Source organism: Ipomoea nil, unplaced genomic scaffold, assembly GCF_001879475.1.
Source record: "Ipomoea nil cultivar Tokyo-kokei standard unplaced genomic scaffold, Asagao_1.1 scaffold1576, whole genome shotgun sequence".
Lineage (NCBI taxonomy): Eukaryota > Viridiplantae > Streptophyta > Magnoliopsida > Solanales > Convolvulaceae > Ipomoea > Ipomoea nil.
In genome coordinates this window covers 2,749,042-2,757,105 of record NW_017618004.1, presented here as the reverse complement: position 1 = coordinate 2,757,105, position 8,064 = coordinate 2,749,042, and the positions used below count along the sequence as shown (strand labels likewise).

Sequence of the window (8,064 nt, the reverse complement as noted above, 5' to 3'; positions counted from 1 at the left end):
CAAATTTCAAAATCAAGCTATTATTTATTTTCTAAGGAGTAATCGCATTTCAGTTAAACGTTATTGCCGGTAATTAAGGAGTAAGATCGATCTTTCACCATTCCTTAGGCGATGCCCTAATATCAGGCTATATAAACCCGTTGATAGCCTCAATTACCACACAAAATCAATACTGAGCAACAGCCAAATTCAGACAAGGAAAAACAAAAACAAAAAAAAAAACTCCGTACTAATTTGATTTTATGATCTGATAATCAAGAAATGGGTGATGTTAGATATTCGTTTGGATTCAAGAATGTTATTAAACTCAAAGTGGCAGAAGCATATTGTTAATTTTGATCTCGATCGCGATTTCTCTGTATAATGCCCCTTTTATTCATTTAAAAGGTATGCCCGTTTTTTAGATTTAATATCTTTTTGATATATGCTTTTAATGTTTTTAATTACTCATCCATTACTTCTGTGTGCAAAAGTGTTTTTTTGTTTTGTTTGCTTGTTTCTTTTTTGTTTTTATATAGAGTTAATTTCATTTTTTGTCTTAGATTTATAAATCCACTTTTAGTGAATATTTTTATGTGGTCTTAGTATTATTGTGACATGATTATTTTTTGTCATTCATCAACAAAATCGTTGAAATATCTTTTAATAAAAAGATATTTCAATCTTTTGTATATAAAGTGAATTGACTGTTTAAGAAATTTAAGCTGTTTTGTTATGTTGGTGGAGAACAAAAAAATAGTCATGCCAATGTAAATGACTCGAGTCCGTCAAAACTTGGCTTGAGTTGTTGATGAAGAACCAAAAATAGTCATGCCAATGTAAATGATTGGAGTCGGTCAAAACTTGGCTTAAGCTTGGTCAATTTAGAATTCGAGCTCAAATATGTTAAGCTCGACGACTTGTCAAGTTGCTCGCAAGCCAGATTTTATATATATATATATATATATATATATATATATATATATATATATATATATATATAGGAATTCGAGTTCAAATATGTTAGGCTCACGATGACTTGTCAATCTGCTCGCAAGTCAGATTATATATATATATATATATGTGTGTGTGTGTGAGAGAGAGAGATATGGTGGAGACGGATGGAGCATTGGACGCCGCCGCCAAGGCCCCACGCTCTCCCCTGGGAATTTTCACCGACGAAGATTGCAAGCGACAAGTCTGACGAAAGCACTGGTCTCCTGTGAACAACGACTTGACGACAGGTATATCTGCAAATTCAATGCATAATAATCAGTTAATCTAAACATATATGAGTTTTGCTTTGCCTAATAATCTTAGACTTCTGCATTTATTTTTTGAATCTTTAGTTCTTGGGGTGGTTTCCAGGGAAAAAACTGAGAAGTCGGCTTCTCCCCACCCTCCACTGCAGCCTCCTGCCTCATTTAAGCAAAATTTCAAAAGTAATCTTCACAAATCTTGTTTCTGTTTTTGAGATGATGTTGCTGTATGTGCGTTTGATCTCGATTAGCTGCGATGTTGATTGAATACTTAGCTTTTTTCTATTTTCCAGATTAGCTGCGGCCAGATCTACTGTTGCTTTGAATTGAATCGGTCAAATGCATAGTTCGAAGATTTGGCTTAATTTATCGATCTGAATAATTGAAGTGGCTCCCCTACATTTATTTATTTATTTTAGATTACTTGTATTATTTGAGGACGTTTTTGAAACTTTATTGTAATATGATTTATTGGTTTTCAAATGTTCTACATGTTGTACAAAGAATAGAAAGTACTAATACGTTATTTTGATCTGAAGTTAGTGTTAAGCTTTTCCTCTTTAGAAATTTAAGATTTAAAGTTAGGGGTTAAATTTGATGCTTGAATGGAATCAATTATCTAGAATTGGAGAAAATTGATCATGGCTTGAAAAGACTCTTTTTAGTACTTCCATCTCTAAATTAAGGGTCCGTTTAGAAAGTTGGAAATTGATCTTTGGCGGGAAGTTATTTTTCGCCAAAATGGCTTCGTTTTCTCCCGTCAACGGAAAATATTTTTCGTTGATTGGATTTTCCTGTCGGAAAACATTTTTTCAGAGTCATTTTTTCAGAGTCATTTTCTGGGTTTCTAAACGGACCTTAAATATGTATACTTATTTTCCTTCTAAATTTGTTGGATCAAATAACGGGGTGTTTGGTTGGAGGGAATTACAATTTAATTTTCATCTAATTCTCATATAATTCTGAAGGTAACCAAATTTCTTTGTTTGGTTGGAAGGAATTTCAATTTCGCAGAATTGAAATTCTCTCATTTTCATGGAATTAGAATCCTATAACCTCCATGGTATTTTAATTTCATAGATTTTAGGAAGAAAAAAATATTAACTTAGAAGACAAAATTCAACATTAATATAATTAAACTAGTGTGTGGAGAATGAAACAAAAAATAAAGTTCAAACAATAATATATATTATTAAATGAAACTATAGTATAATTAAAATGATACTTTAGTATTGTTATAATGAAACTAAAAGGTGCATAGTGTAATTTAAATATCTACTCTTTCACAACAACCAAAAAGGCCAAATTAAACTGAAACAATACCATGAGTAGAGTAATTATACATCATCATCTCTCATTATATTCATTCAACCATCAAATCATCATGTGTGCCTAAACTTTTGTTGTAGCCTTGCCAAATAAATTTTCATTTTTAAGTAGAGCCGATCTTTGACATCATTTAAGAATCCATAGTAGGTTGATCTCCATGAATCTTTGAGCATCAAAATGATAACAAAATTTCAAAAGGTGAAAGAAACTGCAAAAATTCTATTCTATTGCTTCTTATGTAAAAAGAAACTGCAAAAAGCTCCTGATTTGCTAAAAACCATATATATAAGTTTAAAAAATTCTCAATATTTTTTTTTTTAAAGCTACCGACTCTATTATATTGTAGTATCGGTTCATCCATATTTTCTCAACATGTTGAGTCACAAAGAGTTAACACCGCATCTCACATATAAGAGAGTCACTACATGCCATCTGAGTACAAGGTGCTTGACAAACTCTATCAATATAGGAATTTGTAGCCCAAATACAACAAACTCAACCTGAATTTGGAGATGCAACTACATGGTAATTCTAATTAATAGAAAAATGCAAAAAGTATAATTAGTGGATAGTCTCAATGGGAAAATTTTTATATAGACCATAGTCAATATAGTGCAGTGTGGTTTATAAAAAAAGTTCATTATACAAAATAATATATTAAAAGTATATTATTTGTATATTAAATATATAGTATTTGATAATATATAAAATAATGTACTTTTAATACTCAAATAATAATATATTTTATGTATACAAATATTGTAATTTTTATTTAGAACTAATTTCACTTTTGGTCCCACGACTTTAGAGGTTCTATCATTTTTGGTGCACAACTTTAAATTTTTTCAATTTTGGTGTCTAACTTTGTTATTTTTATCAATTTTGGTCCTTTCGACCAAATTGACTGCGAAATATTGCCGAATTTTTCATTTTAGGGGCAAAATCGTCATCCCAAGGAAAGATATTCAATATCTAAACAAAAAAAAATCATGTTAAGAGAAATATAAGAGTTTGGCAATCGTCGATGCTATAAATCTCATAGATCTGTGTCTAGTTTCTGTCCGTCTTCTCAATTATTCTCATCGATCAAACACCTATAGATATGATTTTAGAGTGATTTTGTTTAGATATTGAAGATGTTTCCTTGGGATGACGATTTTACCCCTAAAAATATATAATCCGGCAATATTTTGTCGTCAATTTGGTTGAAAGGACCAAAATTGATAAAAACAACAAAGTTAGGCACCAAAATTGAAAACTTTTAAAGTTGTGCACCAAAAGTGATAGATCCTCTAAAGTCGTGGGACCAAAAGTGAAATTAATACTTTTTATTTATGTCAAATACTCTCCAATATTAAAAAAAAAAAAAAAAAAAAAAAAAAAAAAAAAAAAAAAACTCTCCAATATAATTAATCTGACTGTGGTGAAGACTGAAAGGGTAAACCGGTCATTCACTCACTGTGATGCCCTAACCATCGGCATATATAAACCCTGATGGCCTCATATTAGAAGAAAGAAATAAGCAGTTTCATTATAGAGCAGCAAGAGGCTGAAGATAGTATACTCTCCAATATAAAACTCGAAAACTAATCACGATTTCATTATAGTCTGCTTGTAATTGCTGTTTTTCTATTCAAATCGTTTTATATATGAGTGATTTAAGGTATTGGTTTCATTTCAAGAATGTTATTAAACTCAAGAGGCGGAAGATAGGTGTTCCCAGGGATTCGGTCGCGATTTCTTTGTATAAGGTATGCTCAGTTTAACTTTTATCTTTGTTAATGATTCATTAGTAGCAGAATGTGTGTTTTCCCCTTTATATGGCTCTTATGCAAGGTCAAACCTGCAAAGACTACCCATTAAATTAGATAATATTCCCAGGCTACGCAATAGTAATGTTAAAGTTTAGTGTAATTGCTTTGCAAAGGCTATTTCCAAATTCAAACAGTAAAGGTAGTTTATATATATCTCTTATCCAAGATAGTAATTTGGGTATTTTTTTTCATTGTTTTTCTTGGCATGTTTTATTAGTCCCATAGTCAGCTAGGATGCTTCGTAACTACCCCAAGGCCCAATACACGAAGGACCGGTTTTGGGTGTGCAATATAGCATTTCTATAAAGGTTGATAAAACAAACCATCTCCATCATCAATTGATAAAACAATGGTATATATATGCATTATTATTCTATATATGTTCTTTATTTATATATGTGTACATATATGATTAGTGCCAAGCTAGTCTGGTCTATTTCTTTTCCATGCCTTTTGTGCTGGCATTGCTTGGGTGGCAAACTACAAGCTTCATTCTATGAACTAAACAGTAGTGTTTATGTAATATTACTTTAGGCAAGTTTTCATCATATGTTATTTCTAATTTTTTGGCATATAATATTAGGGTACTCTTGTTTATGTTCATATAAAAGGGAGTATGCTGAGAGGTCCTCAAATTTGTATTACCAACTTTCAGAAGTTCAAAACAACATCCCATCATTATATCATTAAATTTAAGAATGATACTTTGGTCAAGGAGTACAAGACAATAGATTTTTCTTAGCATATGTTTCGTGTCTTCCATATCTTCAAGCTTGTATGTTGATAGGTATAATATTTATTCATTTTAACAATGTTTTTGCTATTTTTCTCAGCATATGTTTCGTGTCTTCCAGATACTAACCTGAGAAATTTTTCATTTTTTTTTGTAGAAAGGAAAATAGATCATACATTTACTTATACATTTGGAAACAAAAAAAACATAGAATGAATTAGTGGATGTTTTTATGTCTTTATTAGATTATAATGGATGGATATCTAATTTAGAGTATGTAACTTATTGTCTATAAAGTAACTTTTGTCAGTTTTGGAAGCTAAAGGAAACTAATTGAACACATTAGTTGCCAGCTTTAATAGCATGTAACTACTATATCCTTGTCGTGTGCTTAATGTGTGTTAGGCTGTTAGCTTCCATTTTGCTTACTAAGACTAAGATTGGGATCTTCGGAATTTCAATTGTTGGTTAACTGATTTAATTATATGCCTACTTCTTGTTGCATTTGCACTTTTTGTCAGTAAGTATATTCTTGAGGTAAATTAGTTAGTATTCCAGTTAGTATTCCCAGGTATCATCTTAAGTATGAGAGTACTAATATAATGGATGTGTAGGTATGCCAAGATAAAAAAGGTTCAAAATTTGCAATCTTCATCTAAAAAGAAAACAAGGACTACGTGGGAAGTTGATGTGATTAGTACGTTTATATCATATTTATTGATGATTGACATGTACAAAAAGTTTGAATGTATCAATACATTAATTTAGTTCCATTTGTTGACAGATGGGGACACTCCTAAGCAGCTAGATTATTTACTGGAACATTTGCAGGGTTAGCACAAGAAAGTAGCTCATTTCCAATCCATTATACTGATTGGAGATTGATGCCAAAGCAATACAAAGAAGATATTTTTATCAAAATAATCAAGGTAAAAAAAAAATAGTTTCAATTATTTGCTACATTCAAAAAATAAGTGTATATAATGCTAATAATTACATTTACCATGATTTGAAGCAAAAATTTCACTTCCAAAATGAGGTGATTGCAAAACATTGGACACTTCAAAATATTGGGAGAAAGTGGAAGGACTTCAAATCTAGGTTGTGGATAGAGTTCTATGATTCTTCGTTAAATATCGAGATGAACTGATTAGTAAGTGTCCACTTGAATTCATGGAGGTTAGTGGTCAAGTTTTGTCAACTTGTCTGAAAAATCAAAGGTAATTTATTCTAATATCTGTTTGCTTATTGTTGTAGACATATTTGCCTAATGTATTAGTATTCTGCTCTATTATTAGGAAATGTGCAGAAAAATCCTGAAAGTAGGAAACACCAAAAGATTGTACATAGCTTTGGATCAAAGCACCAAAAGATTGTACATGACTTTGGATCAAAGAGCTTTGCTAGGAGAAGGGCTGAAATGGTATTTCAATTTTTTTTACACTTAACTAAGTTGTGACCTTGTGGTCAAGTTGTTCTCCCATATATAAATTGTGGATTTGAGTCTCAATGAGGACTACTCTAGTAGGTTGAGAAAGTAGTTATGAACAGATACTGCATTGTAACCGTAGAATTGTAACAGAATCAATTGTACTCAATAAAAAAACTAAGTTGAAAGAAAGTAGTTATGAACAGATACTGCATTGTAACATTTGATTTTGTGTTTATTTAGTTATTGCCTTTTTTTTTTTTTGAATTATTATATTTTGTTTGCGTTTGATTTTCTCCCTACTTGCCAGTTGACAATATGTGGCCTTCCTCCATAAATAGTATGCTTCCCTTAGGCTGACTAATCAATCCCTCAGCCCTCCTCCCAGCACCCAAACTCATCCAGCATGAGTGGGTCAGAAACTCAGAACTACAAAAGGATAACAGAAGGAAAAAAAATGAAGAAATGAAGAAACAATTCAATGATGAATGTAATCAATTTATTGTTGCCATGAGACAAGAAAATGAACAATTCAAAGTAATGTTCCAACAAAATCATTATCTACTCCAAAAACATTATGAGCTTCAATTGTTTAAAACTCAAACTGGAGTAGTGTTGGCAGGGAGGATTTAAATTTATATCAAATCCAATTGTACAAAAGTCTATTAGAAGCCAATAACTATGAATTGATGCAAAGTGAGATGAATCACATGGAGAAGTTGAATCAAGTTGTAAATTTGATTAATATTTGGACATGTTGTGTTGTACTTTCTAATATAAATATTGTGTGTATTTTAATTTTTATTATGTTGTAGTTATGTTTGATGTATTTTAATTTTTAATTAATATATATTTTTAATATTAGTCTTGTACAACATATTTTTATTATGTTGTACTTTCTAATATACATAAAAGATAAAAGATATATTTGAAATTGAATAAATAAGCAAGGACAAAATAGTCATTTGCACCATCTCCAAATTGGCGGAGATGAATAGTGACGGGGCATTGTCGATGGGTTAGAGTACCAGAAAAACACAAATTGGCATAATGGTGTTGGAATATTGCTATCTTTAACCAAGAATACCAAATTTTATATCCAAATGAATATTTTTAGTATATTTTTATACCAAAGTTTATTCATCATATATATTTAAACCTAATAGGTTGCTTCAATATATTGAAAAAGTAGTTGTGAACAGATGCTGTATTGTAATAGAGTCAGTAATATTCAAAAAAAAATATTGTATTCTTATAAATCAAAAGTTGCCTTAGTTTTATATCTATCTAATTCTGAATACTTTGTAAATTTGTGTTATTTACTTGTTTAAAATTGTAGTCAAGAGGGTAAACTGGTCATTCACATCACTCCAATAGATGCCCTAACCATCCGCATATATAAACCTTTTGGGCAAATGTTATCGTAAAAGGTATTGCATTTTCATTAAAAAAAATCTCAATATCTAAACAGACTTGCTGATGTAGTTCTATTGCATTTTGAGGTGCAATAATGGTTGTTTG

The 8,064-nt window shown here is 30.6% G+C and overlaps 2 long non-coding RNA genes across 6 annotated transcripts; both read left to right on the top strand.

The window, feature by feature from the left end:
- Positions 1-1,037: 1,037 nt before the first annotated feature.
- Positions 1,038-1,787, top strand: LOC109190484. The gene is made up of 3 exons (XR_002055719.1): positions 1,038-1,223; positions 1,329-1,421; positions 1,532-1,787. It is a non-coding gene; the product is annotated as an uncharacterized LOC109190484 (long non-coding RNA).
- Positions 1,788-4,082: 2,295 nt separating this feature from the next.
- LOC109190483 lies at positions 4,083-6,730 on the top strand. 5 transcript variants are annotated; one of them, XR_002055718.1, is made up of 4 exons: positions 4,083-4,318; positions 5,899-6,043; positions 6,130-6,215; positions 6,413-6,730. It is a non-coding gene; the product is annotated as an uncharacterized LOC109190483 (long non-coding RNA). The 5 variants fall into 5 exon arrangements; XR_002055717.1 differs by having other exon boundaries at positions 6,130-6,334; XR_002055716.1 differs by adding an exon at positions 4,599-4,689 and having other exon boundaries at positions 6,130-6,730.
- The last annotated feature ends 1,334 nt before the right edge of the window (positions 6,731-8,064 follow it).